At 38.4% G+C, this 19,608-nt stretch overlaps 1 protein-coding gene across 27 annotated transcripts in view; it reads right to left on the reverse strand.

Moving 5' to 3' along the window:
* Window positions 1-19,608, reverse strand: part of PPM1B (protein phosphatase, Mg2+/Mn2+ dependent 1B) — a 93,758-nt gene that overhangs the window by 68,789 nt on the left and 5,361 nt on the right. For 6 of the 27 annotated variants that reach the window (XM_081591924.1, XM_081591931.1, XM_081591922.1 and 3 more), the window contains exons 1-2: window positions 15,357-15,484; window positions 13,407-13,556 (exon numbers count right to left, since the gene is read on the reverse strand). The exons of 13 other annotated variants lie outside the window; for them this stretch is intronic. The gene's annotated coding sequence lies outside the window, so the exon portion shown is untranslated. Of the gene's footprint in view, window positions 1-12,866; window positions 13,051-13,406; window positions 13,557-15,356; window positions 15,485-19,608 lie in introns of those variants that run through there. 8 more of the 27 variants (XM_081591925.1, XM_081591933.1, XM_081591929.1 and 5 more) reach the window with 3 other exon arrangements.

The following is a 19,608-nucleotide window of genomic DNA, read 5'->3' on the forward strand; positions in this document are numbered from 1 at the left end:
AACCACAACCACAACAAAAAAGGTAACTGAAATTCAAAACACTGATAAGATAAAAACCCTGAAAATTCCCAGTGGGAAAAAAACAGGTCACACAGAGAATCAGGAACCAGGCAGCACCAGGAATTTCAGAGTAGTATCTGATAATGGAGAAGGCAATGGCACCCCACTCCAGTACTCTTGCCTGGAAAATCCCATGGATGGAGAAGCCTGGTAGGCTGCAGTCTATGGGGTTTTGGAGAGTCGGACATGACTGACCGACTTCACTTTCACTTTTCACTTTCATGCATTGGAGAAGGAAATGGCAACCCACTCCAGTGTTCTTGTCTGGAGAATCCCAGGGACGGCGGAGCCTGGTGGGCGGCCGTCTATGGGATCGCACCGAGTCAGACACAACTGAAGTGACTTAGCAGCAGCAGCATCTGATAAAGTAAAGAGGCACATAACTTTCCATGGAATTGCTGGGTTACAGAATACTCACCCTAGAGGGAAGCATGCACTGATGCAATGTATTAATAACATTCTGCAGAAGTTAAATGTATGGATCATACCACATGTACCACCATGAACCAATCTCAAAAACAAAGCTACCTGGAATAAAATACATACAGCGTGATGCTATTTATGTAAAATTATAAAATTTACAAACCAATAAATAGATTAGTTTAGATGCATGAATATATAGCAAAGGTATTAAAAACATGCCAAAGTAGTATAAAAACTAAAATTACTATCAAGAGTAACTTGATAATACCCAATTTCTAAGAAATAGGAGATAATATTCAGAGGAGTGAGATAATATTCAGACAAAGCTGATAACATTTTCTTTATGAGAGCAATTTGAAGCAAATAGCAAAATTTAATGTCCATGAAATCTTGATGATGGGCACATGAATTATGTCAAGAATCAAATTTTTACACTGCAAGAAAATTTTAATGCTGTTCAAAAAGCTGCATACTTTGATATAATAAATTCACGTCTCAGTACAGTTTCACTGAAACATAATAATTCTGCAACAATTTCTCTTATTATTAAATGGTCATCAATACCCATTTCCTGGACAAACATTACAATACAATTTAGTCAACCCCAAAATATGAGTACTTGCTTTGTTCAATTTATGGAGTGTGGAAAAGGTATGTAAACACATATGTAGAACAGAAACTGTTTAGCCAAAATCAATGTCACTTCTGTTTTATCAGACGTTTAGTCTAACATTTACAAATAAAAGATCAACTCACTTAACTATATCAGCCTACTAAAGTTTGAGTGTTCTTTAAAATTATTTTCAAAACAAAAGAAAAAAAAATTTTTAATGGGAACAAGGAAATGGGAGAAAAGCTTCAGAGTGCTATAGGAAAGAAGACATGCAACTTAAAGTTGCAATATTTTTTCAAAATCCTATTGTTTTTAAATTTCTCTATACTATTATCAAATAACGATCTGTGCACAAACAAATGTCCCAAGGAAGCTTAATCTTCAGCAAAATATTGTTGTAACAAAAATAATCACTCGTATTGATATACTAACCTATGTAATAAAGGATTTTCTTCTAGTTCAGGACATAAAACACAATCATTATCTCTAATCCCTCCCAATACACCATCAAAATGTTAGTAAAGGAATTTTTTAAAGTACACAATAAACGACGACAACTTAGAAGGGAAAAGATAGAAATAAGGTGTAGCCATCCATGGAGGATGGTGGTGGTATGTGTGCTCAGCCGTGTCTGACTCTTTGCCACCCCATGGACTGTAGCCTACCAAGCTCCTCTGTCTGTGGAATTTTCTAGGCAAGAATGGAGTGAGTTGCCATTTCCTACTCCAGGGGATCTTCCTGACACAGGGATTGAACCTGCGTCTCTTATGTCTCTTGAATGGGCAGGTGGAGTATTTACCACCGCATCACCTGTGAAGCCCCCTCCAACCACAGGTAGAGATACTAAAAATCTTTGGAAGGCGTTAAGCAGATGGAAGTATGGTAATTAACAAAACAGAATGGAAGGATTGGCAGTTCAGAATATGCAAGTAACAAATAAGAAGTGATGAGAGACTCGTAGACAGAATTCAGACACAGCCTGTGTGTGGACACAGTAAAATGGGAGACTACACACAAATGAAAATAGAGGGAGCTAGCAGAAGTAACAGAGAACCATTAACCTCACCCTCTCCTCATACTTAAGTCCAAATCCAGAAAAGCTTCTACCAGACTTACTTTCAAACAAAAATCTGAAGTATTTTTTTCTCAAGAAACTTAAGATGAATTTTCTATTCATATTTAAGAGTAAGAGTGGAAAGACAGCCTAGGATAATCAGATTTATACGGAAACCCAGCAGCATCAAATGCAAAGACCATGAAAAATAGTGAAAGATGGGACAAAGGTATCACTGTAAAGGGAATTTCAACAAGAAAAGGTAATCTTTAAAAATCAGAAATCCGAATCCTTAGAAACTGAAAAAGATACTGGCTCTTGCTTCCATAAAACAAGAACAGGATGCTATGAAAATAAAACACAGGATGAGAAATAGATCTTTAGATTTAAATATATGACTACTCTACCACTCCCACTCCCACCCCCAAAAAACTCTCACTGGAGAGTTTTTGGGAGTTTAAGTCACAGCAAACTCCCAGATTGTCAAAATACACACACACAAAATGAACATCATAGTGGTTCAATCTAGGAAGTGCAACAAAGGACAAAATAAGTATTTCAGAAACAGAACAAGAGAATTAATTATCAAAGAAAGAGTAAAAGAAAAACAGCCTCTCAAGGCTGAGGGAAGATACAAATACTCAAAGCTTACTGCTTGAGGGAGAAGCGGGGTAGAGGAAGACGCATGTTTAGACAGATTCTTGTGAACTTTCACGTGGCCAAAAAGTAAGATGTCGTTAAAGCTTTTGGGAACAATATGGTGGTTCTCAGAAAATTAAACATGGAACTACTAAATGATCCAGCAATCCCACTTCTGTATATATAATCCGAAAGATCTGAAAGCTGAATCTCAAAAAGATATTTGCACACCCTTCAGTGTTCATGGCAGAATAACTCACAACAGTCCAGAGGAAGGAGCAACCCAAGTATTCAAAGACAGATGAATAGATTTTTTAAAATGTGGTATGTATATACAATGAATAATTATTCAGCTTTACAAAGGAAATTCTGTCATATGCTACAACATGGATGAACCTTGACAACATTATGCTAAGCAAAATAAGCAGTCACAAAGAGACAAATACATAATGCATGGTTCCAGTTATATGAGGTATGTAAAGCAATCAAGTTCATAGAAACAGAAAGTAGAATGGCAGCTACCAAGCAATGGGAGGGAAGTTGTTTAACGGGAATAATTTCAGCTTTGCAAGATGAAAAAGTTCTAGAGACCTATTTCAAAATAATACGAATAAACTTGTCACTACTGTACATTTTAAAATGGTTAAAATGGTAACTTTTGTTTGTTTTTTAACCACAATTTAAAAAAAAACAATTTTAAGCGTTTGGGGGTAAAAATAGGGCAAGGAAGTCATCTACATAAAAACAAGAATCCAGATGGCATGGGACATTTCATCATCAAAACTACATGACAGAAAATTCCTTTGAAGTTCCACAGCAAAAATCAAATACTACTACCTAACTAAAACATAAATCACTAAATAGTTGTATAAACATTTTAGTTAAAGATAATGGAAGTAATTACCAGAAGAACCCACAGACAGTATCAAAAATGCTGTTTCTGTAGAGCAGGATTTTCTTTGTTACAAGCCTTCTATATAATTTTTTTTTAACTGTGCACATAATACTTTGATTTTTTAAAACTGCTAAATATAAAAGTACCCCTACTGAGCTGATAGACTACTCACTTAATAGATCACCAAAATAAACTGAAATTTACCTTTTCTTTTTGCTTTCCATTATAAAATATGAAACATGTTTCTCTGAATTTAAAAACTCAGTTAGTAAAGATGGGCACAATAAAGGACAGAAATGGTATGAACCTAACAGAAGCAGAAGATAATTAAGAAGAATACACAGAAGAACTATACAAAAAAGATCTTCATGACCCAGATAACCACGCTGGTGTGATCACTCACCTAGAGCCAGACATTCTGGAGTACGAAGTCAAGTGGGCCTTAGGAAGCATCACTACGAACAAAGCTAGTGGAGGTGATGGAATTCCAGTTGAGCTACTTCAAATCTTAAAAGATGATGGTGTTAAAGTGCTGCTCTCAATATGCCAGCAAATTTTGAAAACTCAGCAGTGGCCACAGAACTGGAGAAGGTCAGTTTTCATTTCAGTCCCAAAGAAAGGCAATGCCAAATAATGTTCAAACTACTGCACAATTGCACTCATCTCACATGCTAGCAAAGTTAATGCTCAAAATTCTCCAAGCCAGGTTTCAACAGTATGTGAACCATGAACTTCCAGATGTTCAAGCTGGATTTAGCAAAGGCAGAGGAACCAAGGATCAAATTGCCAACATCCGTTGAATCATCGAAAAAGCAAGCGAGTTCCAGAAAAACATCTACTTCTGCTTTATTGACTACGCCAAAGCCTTTGACTGTGTGGATCACAACAAACTGTGGAAAATTCTTAAAAAGAGATGGCAATACCAGATCACCTTATCTGCCTTCTAGGAAACCTGTATGCAAGTCAAGAAGCAACAGTTAGAACCAGACATGGAACAACAGACTGCTTCCAAATAGAGAGAGGAGTACGTGAAGGCTGTATATTGTCACCCTGCTTATTTAACTTATACGCAGAATACATCAGGCGAAATGCCGGGCTGGACGAAGCACAAGCGGGAATCAAGATTGCCAGGAGAAATATCAATAACCTCAGATATGCAGATGACACCACCCTTATGGCAGAAAGTGAAGAAGAACTAAAGAGCCTCTTGATGAAAGTGAAAGTGAAGAGTGAAAAAGTTGGCTTAAAGCTCAACATTCAGAAAACTAAGATCATGGCATCTGGTCCCATCACTTCATGGCAAATAGATGGGGAAACAATGGAAACAGTGAGAGATTTTATTTTTATGGGCTCCAGTATCACTGCAGGTGGTGACTGCAGCCATGAAATTAAGACACTTGCTCCTTGGAAGAAAAGTTATGACCATCCTAGACAGCATACTAAAAAGCAGAGACATTACTTTGCCAACAAAGGTCCATCTCATCAAAGCTATGGTTTTTCCAGTAGTCATGTATGGATGTGAGAGTTGGACTATAAAGAAAGCTGATGTTTTTCAACTGTGGTGTTGGAGAAGACTCTTGGGAGTCTCTTGGACTGCAAGGAGATCAATCCAGTCAATTCTAAAGGAAATCAGTCTTGACTATTCATTGAGAGGACTGAAGCTGAAGCTGAAGTTTCAATACTTTGGCCAAAGAAATGATTCACTGGAAAAGACCCTGATGCTGGGCAAGATTGAAGGTGGGAGGAGAGGGGGACTACAGAGGACGACATGGTTGAATGGCATCACCGACTCGATAGTCATGAGTTTGAGCAAGCTCCAGGAGTTGGGGATGGACAGGGAAGCCTGGCATGCTGTAGTCCATGGAGTCTCAAAGAGTCACAACTGAGCAACTGAACTGACTAACTGAAGTTATGTTTAAACTAGCCACAAGACTAAAAATCTGTAATTCAATAGCAGGACAAAAAGAAGCAGAAACAGCATACAGTTGATTAACTTTATGCTGCAGACTATAGACCTAGATCACTGACTAAGCACTCTAAACTTTTAAATACTACTTTGAGATTGAGAATTGATCATCTTTCTGAATCAGATAACCCAGTTTCATCAAGTCTAGAAAATTCTGAGCTATTACCTCTTAATATAATGCATTCTTGCTCAATATAATCCATGGTTCTATTTACTTGCAGTTAAAAGCAAGGACCTAGAGCCAAGCTGTCTGGATTTGCATTTATTTCCTACAAAACATGTAACCTTGGTCAAGTTACTTAACCTTAACTCTGCCTCATTTTCTATAAAATACAGGGAATAATACCTACCCTCAGAGTATGACAGAAGTTAACAAGCACATGAAATACACTGAATAGTGTCTCTTTCTATATTCAGTATTCTCCTATGGGTTATCAAGAAATGTTTCTAAGAGGTAGCCAAATATTCTTCACTACCAGCCTATTGCTAGACACAATGACTACTTTTTACTAGAATATGTCACTAAAGTTAATGACATCCCTCATGCTTGAAATGAGGCATGAAGAGTCACATAGTACCAACACCAATCTAGAGCCTTAAAAAGCATATTCTTTCAGAAATATCTGCATCAAATCCTAAATACTAGTGTCTGAATAACAAGCAAAGAACACTTTTCTTATTCACTAAAGACAACATTTGGCTCTTATCCCTTTTCCTTCCTTCCAATTTTTAATACTTTTATAACTAAATTCAAAGTTGTCCCTGCCTCCAAATCAACTTTGGTGAATTGTTATATGGATGGCATTCGTATAAGATTTCTATAAAAAATGATATGGAAAGTTCAAAAGGGTCTGAGTAGCTGTTAAATTGATACTTTTAACAGTTTTTATAATAATAGCTGGGTAACTAGGCATTGGGGCTTCCCAGGTGGCTCAGTGGTAAAGAATCCACCTGCCAATGAAGGAGACGTGGGTCCAATCCATGGGTCGGGAAGATCCCTCAGAATAGGAAATGGCAACCCACTCCACTATTCTTGTTGGGAAATCCCATGGACAGAGGAGCCTGGCGGGCTACAGTCCATCATGGGGTCACAAAAAGTCGGACATGACTAAGCACCAACTAGCCTTGACCACACCCAGCTCCAGTAATAAACAGATGTCATGATGAGACCATGCTGGGCAGCTTTAAGAATTCCCCCCCAATTTGGAAACTACAGCTTTAGATTAGATTACGAAAACAATAAGTCAGATTTTGTGAAATTAACTTATGATAAGTGAAGTTCATCAAATATGAGAATAAAATTTTCTTGTTCAAACTCAAAAGCATAGTTAGAGATGTCAAATTTAGGGCAACAGTACCAGTTCTTAATCCTTTCCACAGTCCTTCAATAAAGAAAAAGTAGGTAAAAAAATGGAAACAGCTTTGTTGACAGTGGCATTTCACTTTAGCTGCCAATTTACTGAGAAAACAAAAACCCATCACTGTTTGCATACATATGTGCTGCTGTGCCAAGTCGCTTCCGTCACGTCCAACTCTATGTGACCCTACGGACTATAGCCTGCCAGGCTCCTCTGTCAATAAAGAGCAAGAATACTGGAGTGGGTTGCCATGCCCTCCTCCAGGGGATTTTCCCAATCCTCTGGATATGTACAGTGTCCTTTAAAAATCAGACTGCACATGCATCTGAACTGTGAAGAATAAACAGTCAGGCTATGTCAGATTGTCATCAAACTTTGACAGCAATGCTCTATGGCAGAAAACAATGATATTTTAAGATATGCAAAGAAAGAAAATGTTTCTCATGGATTTTATATACAGCAAAACTAATTTTCAAGTACAGAAGAGTATAGACAAACCTGCATGAACACACAAGAACTCATGAAATATTGTTCCCATGAGGCCTTCCAGGGGAACCTGATTTGAGACAATGACATAAGCACATGAGGATGAGGAAGAGTAAGAGGTGAAAAGGTCTCCTGACCTTAGGAATGACAGAAACCTCATTCCCAATGGCCATTATGACCAGATCCATGAAGCACTGCCTGCCAAAAGCTGCCAAAAGCTAGAAATGCCAGATTCTTTGGTATCAAAGGTATAATTATGGGTCAGAGCATCTGCAGTTATGCCCTCTCTGTTAAATCACCACTCTCCCTCTCAAGAGTTTACATTAAAAAAAAAAACAAAAAAAACAGTATGGGCGTTAACACAAAATAAACAAATTCAAATGCCAGCTCAACCACTTTCTGTGCCACTCTGACCTAATTATTTAATTTCCTCAGAGCCATGACGTATTCATCTAACAGATGAAGAGTAATAAAAGCACTTGTATCACAGAGCAGCTGTAGTAACTGAATGAGATAGTGCAGGTTAACTGCATGGTCAGTCCCTGGCATAAAGTAAGTGGTTTAAAAGTATTAGCTATTATTAGCAGTATAATCCACAAATCATACTTTAGTCTATCATAAGCAATCTAACACATAAATAAAATCAGATATATTCAAATAAAAAAAAAGTATAGTTTATATCCCAGATCAATAATATATAAATTGACATGAGAAACTATCTGATATCAGAGAATGATTGCCCTAATATACTGAAGTCTCAAATTTTTCCAACTAGGCTGAACTATACTATTTAAATATTCTTTAAGTTCTTTAAAGCTTTTTTCATTTCTGAAATCCTTTCAATGACTTCTGAAACCAGCAGACCAGAAAAAAATTTTTAATAAGCTAGATATTATCAGAACATTTCAGTTGATACATATATACACATGTTTACTTATATTTCTGATGTAATAACAACCACTGCATTTATCTGAATTACCTTCTCATATGGATAACTCCCTGTCAGCACACATGAAGAGGTAACATCAGTGTTAGCTTTACTGTCAAAAAGCAGGTCAAGGTCACTTCACTATGAAAACCTGGGATTCAAGTCCAACCCATAAAGTTCCATTCTGTTGCCCAACTTATCCTTGTTGCTGAAGACCTCTGGCTGCTGCTGTTTTATGTATAATAAAATGTACCCATTTTACGTATACAGTTGATGACCTGTGACAAACGTATACACTTGAGTAACCACCACTATTCACAATAAAGATACAGAACATTTCTATCTCGCCATAAAGTTCCTCTGTGCCCCTCTGAGGATAACCTCCCCGTTACCTCTAGACTTAGGCAAGCGCTCATCTGCTGTCAGCGTATTTTGCCTTTTCTAAAATTTCATGTACACAGAATCATAGTACATACTCCTTTGCATCTGGCCTCTTTCACTTAGCATGTTTCAGAGATCCATCCATGTTGTGGTTATCATTAGTCTTGTTTCTTTTTATTGCTTCCTTGGCTTTTGAAAATTTTCAGCCCTAACAGACTTGAAAAAAGGCTGAGGCAAAGCCCAAAGAAAGTAGTTTAGGCCAGTATAAAGAACACACTACCAGGTACCTGCATGTGTCCATTAAAAGCCTGATATTACAAAGTAAAAGCATTTTCCCTTTGGACCCTAAGACTATAATTTTCAGCTCATGTTTCTAAAATCAGAAGTAGCTCACGTCTTACCTGTATTTGACTACCTGAATAATGAAACAAGGGCTAAAGGTAGCTTGGACTTTGTCATGATTTTATACTTATTCATTTTATTCCATGACTGACTTCAAACATATTGACAGAAATGACCTTTCTTAACTTCAGCAAAGCAGCTCAGGAATAACATAACTGCTCTTCCTAATTCCAATGGTTTTTCAATTAGCAATGACAATAAAGTAAGTTCAGAGCTACGTGATTTAACTTTCAGTTGTTCTTTCTCTTCTCCTATATCCTAAGTAAATGACTTCAGGCTATAAAAGTAGAAGAAAAAAAAAATCAGACAGCAAAGGTTTCAAGAAGTTTTTTGAGAAATTTTCATTTGTAAGTTTGATTATATAATGCTTTTAGTGATCTATTTATGAGAAGTTAGTGAGGTGGAATAGATAACTCTAAAGTATAGTCATAATCCTAATATCCACCAAAGTGAATTTAACTTTACCCTGGAGCATGGTTAGATTATGAACAACTTATGTAGAATGTTTCACATAATATTCCTGGCAAAAACAACTCAAACACTGATGTTTTTCTTAGTAGAATCAGCTCCCGCTTAAAAGACTTATTAGTTCATACATACAACAGGCTGGTCCTAATAAACTGTGGAAAGCTCTTAAAGAGATGGGAATACCAAACCATCTTGTCTGTCTCCTGAGAACGCTGTATAGAACAACTGACTGGTTCCAGATTGAGAAAGGAGTATGACAGAGCTGCCTGCTGTCACCCCGTCTGTTTAATCTATACGCTGAGAGCACAATGAGAAATGCCAGGCTGGAGGAGTTACAAGCTGGAATCAAGACATGCATGAGAAACATCAACAACCTCAGATATGTGGATACCACGCTAAAGGCAGAAAACCAAGAGGAACTAAAGAGCCTCTTGATGAAGGTGACGGAGGAGACTGAAAGAGCTGGCTTAATACTAAATACTAAAAAAAAAAAAAAAAAAAAAACTAAGATCATGGCATCCGGCCCCATTACTTCACGGCAAATAGAGCGGGAAAAGGTAGAAGTAGTGACAGATTTCCTTTTCTTGGGCTCTAAAATCACTGTGGATGGTGACTGCAACCATGAAATCAGAGGACATTTGCCTCTTGGCAGGAAAGCTATGACAAACCTAGACAATGTGTTGAAAAGCAGAGACACTACTCTGCCAACAAAGGTCCATGTAAGTCAAGGCTATGGTGTTCCCAGTGGTCATGTAAGGTTGTGAGAGCTGGACTGTAAAGAAGGGAGACTGCCGAAGAATTGATGCCTTCACACTGCGGTGCTGGAGAAGACTCCTGAGAGCCCCTTGGACAGCAAGGAGATCAAACCAGTCAATCTTAAGGGAAATCAACCCTGAATATTCATAGGAAGGACTTATGCTGAAGCTAAAACTCCAGTATTTTGGTCACCTGATGCGAACAGCTGACAAACAGGAAACGTTCCTGATGCTGGGAAAGATTGAAAGCAGAAGGAGAAGAGGGCATCAGAAGTTGAGATGGCTGGATGGCATCACTGATGCAATGGGTGTGAACTTGGGCAAACTTTAGGAGGGGAGGAGGGACAGGGAGGCCTGGCATACAGAAATTCATGGGATCGCAAAGAGTTGGACACGACTGGGCGACTGAACAACGACTGGTCCTAAAAAGGAGGCTTCGAAAGATAAGCTACTTTGTGACACTTCACGCTACTGAAAATGCCACCCTTCCTGAAACTTTTAACACTTCTCCTGACTCTGAAAACACTCAAATTCAAAACAAAACCATTCATGTTCATTCTTTTTCCTGCAGCTGCCTAAATTCAAGAGGGAACTGGGCCCCCCAAAACATTAAGTAGCCTTCAACCCAAAACACAGTACCTGTCCTCTGATCCAATCTCACTGCTTCAGCTATTACTCCTAGGTTGACTTCTCAGGTGAATCTTAGTGCAGATTTTAATCAATAAAATATGTTTGTACGTATGTCTTCAAACATAACACAGCAAAATCTTCATCTCTACCACCAAAACACCTTCATATCCCAAACTAACTACTATCTGTATTAACTACCTGTTAAATCTCCCTACTTGTAATCCTTCCTTTATTAACTGGGGCTAGAAACCATAAACCTTTTATATAAATTCAACTACTTCAACAACACATCCCACCATATTTTCCATTTAAGTGTATCACTTACCCTCCAATCTTAAGCCTTTAATATAACCTATTCTCTGGATTATCTCACAGCTTCCTAATTGGTCTCCCTGACTTCAATTTCCCCTTCCTTCCATCCACTTTCCATATTGCTACCAATTTGATTTCCTTAAAACATACCTCAGTTCAGTTCAGTTCAGTCGCTCAGTCGTGTCCGACTCTTTGCCACCCCATGAATTGCAGCACACCAGGCCTCTCTGTCCATCACCAACTCCAGGAGCTTACCCAAACCCATGTCCATCGAGTCAGTGATGCCATCCAACCATCTCATCCTCTGTCATCCTCTTCTCCTCCTACTCCCAATCCTACCCAGCATTAGGGTCTTTTCCAATAAGTCAACTCTTTGCATGAGGGGGCCAACGTATTTGAGTTTCAGCTTCAGCATCAGTCCTTCCAATGAACACCCAGTATTGATCTCCTTCAGGATGGATTGATTGGATCTCCTTGCAGTCCAAGGGACTCTCAAGAGTCTTCTCCAACACCACAGATCAATAGCATCAATTCTCCGGCGCTCAGCTTTCTTCACCATCCAACTCTCACATCCATACATGACCACTGGAAAAACCATAGCCTTGACTACACGGACTTTCGTTGGCAAAGTAATGTCTCTGCTTTTTAATATGCTATATAGGTTGGTCATAATCTTCCTTCCAAGGAGTAAGCGTCTTTTAATTTCATGGCTGCAATCACCATCTGCAGTGATTTTGGAGCCCCCAAAAATAAAGTCTGACACTGTTTCCACTGTTTCCCCATCTATTTCCCATGAAGTGATGGGACCAGATGCCACGATCTTAGTTTTCTGAATGTTGAGCTTGAAGCCAACTTTTTCACTCTTCTCTTTCACTTTCATCAAGAGGCTCTTTAGTTCTTCTTCACTTTCTGCCATAAGGGTGGTGTCATCCGCATATCTGAGGTTATTGATATTTCTCCAGGCAAGCTTGATTTCAGCTTGTGTTTCTTCCAGCCCAGCGATTCTCATGATGTACTCTGCATATAAGTTAAATAAGCAGAGTGACAATAGACAGCCTTGACGTACTCCTTTTCCTATTTGGAACCAGTCTGTTGTTCCATGTCCAGTTCTAACTGTTGCTTCCTGACCTGCATACAGGTTTCTCAAGAGGCAGGTTAGATGGTCTGGTATTCCCATCTCTTCCAGAATTTTCCACAGTTTATTGTGATCCACACAGTCAAAGGCTTTGGCATAGTCAATAAAGCAGAAATAGATGTTTTTCTGGAACTCTCTTGCTTTTTCGATGATCCAGCGGATATTGGCAATTTGATCTCTGGTTCCTCTGCCTTTTCTAAATCCAGCTTGAACATCTGGAAGTTCACGGTTCACGTATTGCTGAAGCCTGGCTTGGAGAATTTTGAGCATTACTTCACTAGCATGTGAGATGAGTGCAATTGTGCGGTAGTTTGAGCATTCTTTGGCATTGCCTTTCTTTGGGATTGGAACGAAAACTGACCTTTTCCAGTCCTGTGGCCACTGCTGAGTTTTCCAAATTTGCTGGCATATCGAGTGTAGCACTTTCACAGCATCACCTTTGAGGATCTGGAATAGCTCAACTGGAATTCCATCACCTCCACTAGCTTTGTTCGTAGTGATGCTTTCTAAGGCCCACTTGACTTCACATTCCAGGATGTCTGGCTCTAGGTGAGTGATCACACCATCATTACTAACAACATGATGAGAAAAAGGAGAATACAAACCGGGGGTCAGCAAACAGTAAATATCTGGAGCTCTGCACGGCCATATTGTTTGTGTCACAGCTACCTAACTCTGCCACTGTAGTGGGAAAGTAGTGAAACAGTATGTAAACAAATGAGCATGGCTGTGCTCCAATAAAACTTTATTTATGAAATCAAGCAGCAGACCAAATTTGGCCAGTAAGCTATTGCTTGGTAACCCCTGTCCAGTATATCTTTTAAAAAGATATCAATAAACCCATTAAGTCAAAGTCTAAAGAAGAAAGATTTCTACAGTAACAAAATATACCATGAATTACCTGGTAATCTCAAAAGAGTAAATGTGTCTTGTCCAGGGAGACATTGAACAATCACCACCTTAACCCAGCCATCAAACTTAGCACCACAAATAGTGCAACCAATCTTTCTGTAACACCTCCTGATGGTGATGTAACACGAAGCAGCATCACCTGTGAAGTATCATGGCCAAATGTTTAACCGGAATTTAACAGTCTTCAGTGAAGTTTTAAACAATTTTCAAAGAAACAATCAGAGAAATTCTGAATACATGACATTTTACAAAATTATTGGTCTCTTCAGAAACTCATTTTTTAAAACTAGTGCTTAAATGTAAAAGAGAATTGAGATACAATAGCAAATGCAATGTAATGCATGATCCTTCACTAAACCTCGGTATGGAGAGGAAAAAACCTAGAGAAGACATTTTGATTGAGGATTACATGACTTCTAGGGATTAGATAACTATACTAGGCATGGTATTAGTATTTTAAGTATAAAGAAAATGTCATTTTTTGGAGATTCATACTTAAGTATTTAGGGGTGAAATGACATGTTTCCAATACATTTTTAAACAGTTCAGCAAGATTATGGATGAAGCAAATATGCCAAAAATATAAAATACCATTGAATTTAGGTGGTGGTATATGGGGGCTTCCCTGGTGGCTCAGACAGTAAAGAAACCAACTGCAGTGCAGGAGACCCAGGTTTGATCCCGGGGTTGGGAAGATCCCCTGGAAAAGGAAATGGCTACCCATTCGAGTATTCTTGCCTGGAGAATTCCATGGACAGAGGAGCCTGGCAGGTTACACTCCCATGGGGTCGAAAAGAGTCGGACACAACTGAACAACTTTCACTTTCACATGGGAACTCAGTGTACTGTTACAAGATTCCATAGGATTAAAAATTTTCATAATACAAAGGCCAAAATGCGATGGGATTATATATTTATTAAATTTTTTCATCGATCTCCTCCACAAATATTAGCCTTAAGTTTCAGTAAAAGTTCTTAAGGTCGTAAACTTTCCTCAAGTTTACAACCCTGATGATTTTCCTTTTAAGCATCTGATTTCTAAAAGTGAGAACAAAGCAAATTACAAGGTAAGACAATCTAATTATACTGCCATTTGATTTTTTATACATTTTATAAGGATTCTTAATATATAAAATACACTTCAGTTCAGTTAAGTTGCTCAGTCGTGTCCGACTCTTTGCGACCCCATGGACTGCAGCAGGCCAGGCCTCCCTGGCCATCACCAACTCCTGGAGTTTACTAAAACTCATGTCCATTGAGTCGGTGATGCCATCCAACCATCTCATCCTCTGCCGCTCCCTTCTCCTCCCGCCTTCAATCTTTCCCAGCATCAGGGTCTTTTCCAATGAGTCAGTTCTTTGCATCAGCTGGCCAAAGTATTGGAGTTTCAGCTTCAGCATCAATCCTTCCAATAAAATACACTAAGAGTTCCTTTATAGCATCTTTACTTTTCACCATGTATGACAATTCACATACACGATTACTCCCTTCCTCATCCCACACATGGCAGACTGATAACCTTTGCCCCCCAAAGTATCTAACGCTAGCAGACACTATTTATGTACTAAATAAAAACTGAACAGCAGGAAATCTGTGTTCATACCTTTACCACATCAAGCATCAACCTCTTGAGAAGGAATGCAAACCTTCCTTCCCTCTTCTTACTCTCTATTCTCCTCCCCCTAAAAGATATTGTTTTTATGGGAAGATGTATTCAACAAATGTTTATATAATAGAGATAAATGGATAAATCTCCACACATAGTTGTTATCCTTATGTAGCTTACACTTTGGAAGAAAATGACAATCTTAAAACTGAGCTCTAAATTTAAGAATCAAAAGGACCTCAAGACATCATATGGTCCAGCTCTCTGCCTTAACTCAAAAACATTACATTACAGATTAAGGCCACTAAATCAAAGAAAGAATATATAACTCACAAAGTCACAGAATCATTAAAAGGTTAAGTGGGAATCTCAAACAGGGCCTTCTGCCTTCCGATTTACCAATATCATTTAGAAGCTGTAGTAACAGCAGTTACAGCAATAACAGAAAGCACTCAAATTATAACATTCCAAGGCTCCATGGTAACAACTTCACATGGAACAGAGCAACTCAACAATTTTACGAAATATCCTCACTGTACAAAAGAGAAAACTGAGTCTTAGAAACATTAAGTAATTGCTTTAAGTTATCCCATCTATAGAATAGTGGAAAAGGGATTCAGATTTAAGCATTCTGACTTTATAAAGTCTATGCTTCCTATCACCTTCCTTCCTTTAAATCTTTCCAAGAAACATAACCCCTATTAGTACAAAGGTCTCTTACACTTAATATACACCTACAAACATATACAAGTTTTGAGTATTTGAGTTTCAGCTTCAACATCAGTCCTTCCAATGAACACCCAGGACTGATCTCCTCTAGGATGGATTGGTTGGATCTCCTTGTAGTCCAAGGGACTCTCAAGAGTCTTCTCCAACACCACAACTCAAAAGCACCCATTCTTCGGCGCTCAGCTTTCTTCACACTCCAACTCTCACATCCATACATGACCACTGGAAAAACCATAGCCTTGACTAGACGGACCTTTGTTCGCAAAGTAATGTCTCTGCTTTTTAATATGCTATATAGGTTGGTCATAACTTTCTTTCCAAGGAGTAAGCGTCTTTTAATTTCATGGCTGCAATCACCATCTGCAGTGATTTTGGAGCCCAGAAAAATAAAGTCTGACACTGTTTCCACTGCTTCCCCATCTACTTCCCATGAAGTGATGGGACCAGATGCCATGATCTTAGTTTTCTGAATGTTGAGCTTTAAGCCAACTTGTTCACTCTCCTCTCTCACTTTCTCATCAAGAGGCTTTTTAGCTCTTCTTCACTTTCTGCCATAAGGGTGGTGTCATCTGCATATCTGAGGTTACTGATATTTCTCCCGGCAATCTTGATTCCAGCTTGTGCTTCATCCAGCCCAGCGTTTCTCATGATGGACTCTGCATTTAAGTTAAATAAGAGAGTGACAATATACAGCCTTGACGTACTCCTTTTCCTATTTGGAACCAGTCTGTTGTTCCATGCCCACTTCTAACTGTTGCTTCTTGACCTGCATACAGCCTTCTCAAGAGGCAGGTCAGGTGGTCTGGTATTCCCATCTCTTTCAGAATTTTCCAGTTTATTGTAATCCACACAGTCAAAGGCTTTGGCATAGTCAATAAAGCAGAAATAGATGTTTTTCTGGAACTCTCTTGCTTTTTCGATGATCCAGCGGATATTGGCAATTTGATCTCTGGTTCCTCTGCCTTTTCTAAAACTGGCTTGAATATCTGGAAGTTCGTGGTTCACGTATTGCTGAAGCCTGGCTTGGAGAATTTTAAGCATTACTTTACTAGCATGTGAGATGAGTGCAATTGTGCGGTAGTTCGAGCATTCTTTGGCATTGCCTTTCTCTGGGATTGGAATGAAAACTGATCTTTTCCAGTCCTGTGGCCACTGCTGAGTTTTCCAAATTTGCTGGCATAATGAGGGCAGCACTTTCAAAGCATCACCTTTGAGTATTTGAAATAGCTCAACTGGAATTCCATCACCTCCACTAGCTTTGGTAGCAGTGATGCTTCCTAAGGCCCACTTGACTTCGCATTCCAGGATGTCTGGCTCTAAGTGAGTGATCACACCATCGTGATTATCTGGATCATGAAGATCTTTTTCGTACAGTTCTTCTGTGTATTCTTGCCATCTCTTAACATCTTCTGCTTCCGTTAGGTCCATACTATTTCTGTCCTTTATTGAGCCCATCTTTGCAAGAAATGTTCCCTTGGTATCTCTAATTTTCTTGAAGAGATCTCTAGTCTTTCCCATTCTATTGTTTTCCTCTATTTCTTTGCACTGATGGCCGAGGAAGGCTTTCTTATCTCTCCTTGCTACTCTTTGGAACTCTGCATTCAAATGGAAATATCTTTCCTTTTCTTCTTTGCTTTTCACTTCTCTTCTTTTCACAGCTATTTGTAAGGCCTCCTCAGACAGCCATTTTGCTCTTTTGCATTTCTAACATATTCTATAACATCAATAAACCATTTATTGTGTATGGTTTTTTATTGTTGTTGGTGTTTCCAGATTGGGTGGCTACCCTGTACTTAAAAAAAAGCAAGTAAGCAAAGACAGAGGCAGAAAGAGCAACATAAATCAAAAGCCCAACAGCAAATAAACTGAACTAAAATACAAACCTATCACTGAGAAAAAGACTCAAGATGTTAAGAGTAATAACATTCTAAATCATCACTAATCCTTACAAGCCTCTACTTCCCTTACAAAGTAGAGTCAGATTTTATAAAACAAAAACAAAATGAAAGTATAACTGAATCTATTATGTCTTATGCTAAAAGTTACTATTTCACTTTCACATTCTGATTCAAAACACTCCAGAACAGGTGAAGAGAAAGAAGCTAAACTCAATTTCCTTACATTTAGGACCCAGAATCACCAACATTTTAATTAAGTTCTGAATTATATAAATAGATAATTTTAGTAATCAAGTAAGGTTATTTTTGCTTCATTTTTCAGTCTAAAATATAGGCACTCAAAGATGTCCAGATGTTGAACAGCTTAATGAACCTTGTCTGAATTACAGTCTTAAATTTAATATATTCAAAAGTTCAAGTTCTGTACATCAGAGTTTTGATAAAAGTGATAGATACAGTTACAAAAATACATTAAAAGTGAAACCAGTACTCTGAAGGCTTATTCGGGTGTTATAAAGGGAGTCTCTTAGGTCATGAATGGAACTAGTGTTCATTTTCATATTGGAGCACTGAAATAAACACAAGTTGATCTGCTTTAAAATAAAAAAATCAATCTCAATTCACTGCAGCAAGCAAGATCACATGAGACTCTGACTGAATGACTCACAAATGAAAGCAAAAAACAATTATGCATTAAAACAAAAACAAACATCAAAGATCTCTCATGCTTATCTTTAAAAGTGTATAATGTTTTGTGTAAACTCAAGAAGAGACTTCTTTACCAAACTGGATCATCACTAAAAAAAGCTATAAACAGAAAGTAGAAAACTAAGCACCTGCTTCGTCTCTTAAGTGCAACAGGACATCGTCATGCAGAAACTTACAAGGCAGGAAACAAAGGCACGACTTCAAGTAATACATAAACAGCTATGGAATTAAGGTATGCAGTTCGATATACAGGGCAATTTGAGGACAATAAACTAAGAGATGGATTGACTCCATCAGCTAACCTCAACAGAACTGTCAACTAACCAGAGACAGATTAGCAGTCACAAATCAGCGACAGTATTTCAGACACTACTGGCCAACCACTAATCTTTCAACTATGTTCACAAAAGAAGAGAAAAAGGAAAAGGGTCTTTTCCAAACACAATAAGAACATATATTTTATAAGAACATCCCAAGTTACTTAAGCCAGACTTGTTAAAAGGCCTGTTTACCCTTCTCCTACTATTCCATCTTTTCTCCCATTCTCCTGTCCAAGAATTCCTCTACCCAAGATTGCACAGTAAATGGTGTTTTCTCCAGCTTCCCACATGCCTAATGTAGGAATCTCTTTTTTTTTATCTTTGGCTCACATTTTAATCTTAGGTACAACACTATTTCCCCCTTCCTACTTCCTCTTTTCATATACCAGTTTTTGTCCACTTATGGAAAACCTCCTCTTCCTTCTCTCTTGTTAAAAATAGTAAAGCTCTAATCACAGCTTCTAAGCAAAGTGTAGAAAACATCACACATGCCAAATCCCACTCATACTTCAAGTCATCCACAAAGGGACCACAGTTGTAAACTAAGGACAAGTTTGTTATCAGAACATAAGATCTCTGCGGGCAAGGATTTTGTCTGTTTTGTTGGGCCTCCTGCCTGGAAAATAGAAAATGGCAACCCACTCCAGGATTCTTGCCTGGAAAACTCCATGGCCAGAGTGGTCTGGCAGGCTGCAGTCCACAGGGTCGCAGAGAGTCAGACAACACTGAGCCCTGAGCACACACCCATGAGCAGGGTAGCCTACAGACTACATACTATTAAGTTCTACCAGTTTTCTTTACTTCTCACTGGGCTGGTAACCTAAAGTAAGAAAAAGTAACAGGAAGCTCCTCATATCTAAATTTTATCTCCCTTACATTCTATCTTTTTAGAGTTGCTTTGAGTTTATTTCCTCTTTGTAAGAGACTAAG

This window comes from Giraffa tippelskirchi, chromosome 4, assembly GCF_054371585.1.
Source record: "Giraffa tippelskirchi isolate mGirTip1 chromosome 4, T2T-mGirTip1v1.2.pri, whole genome shotgun sequence".
NCBI classification, from domain to species: Eukaryota; Metazoa; Chordata; class Mammalia; order Artiodactyla; family Giraffidae; genus Giraffa; species Giraffa tippelskirchi.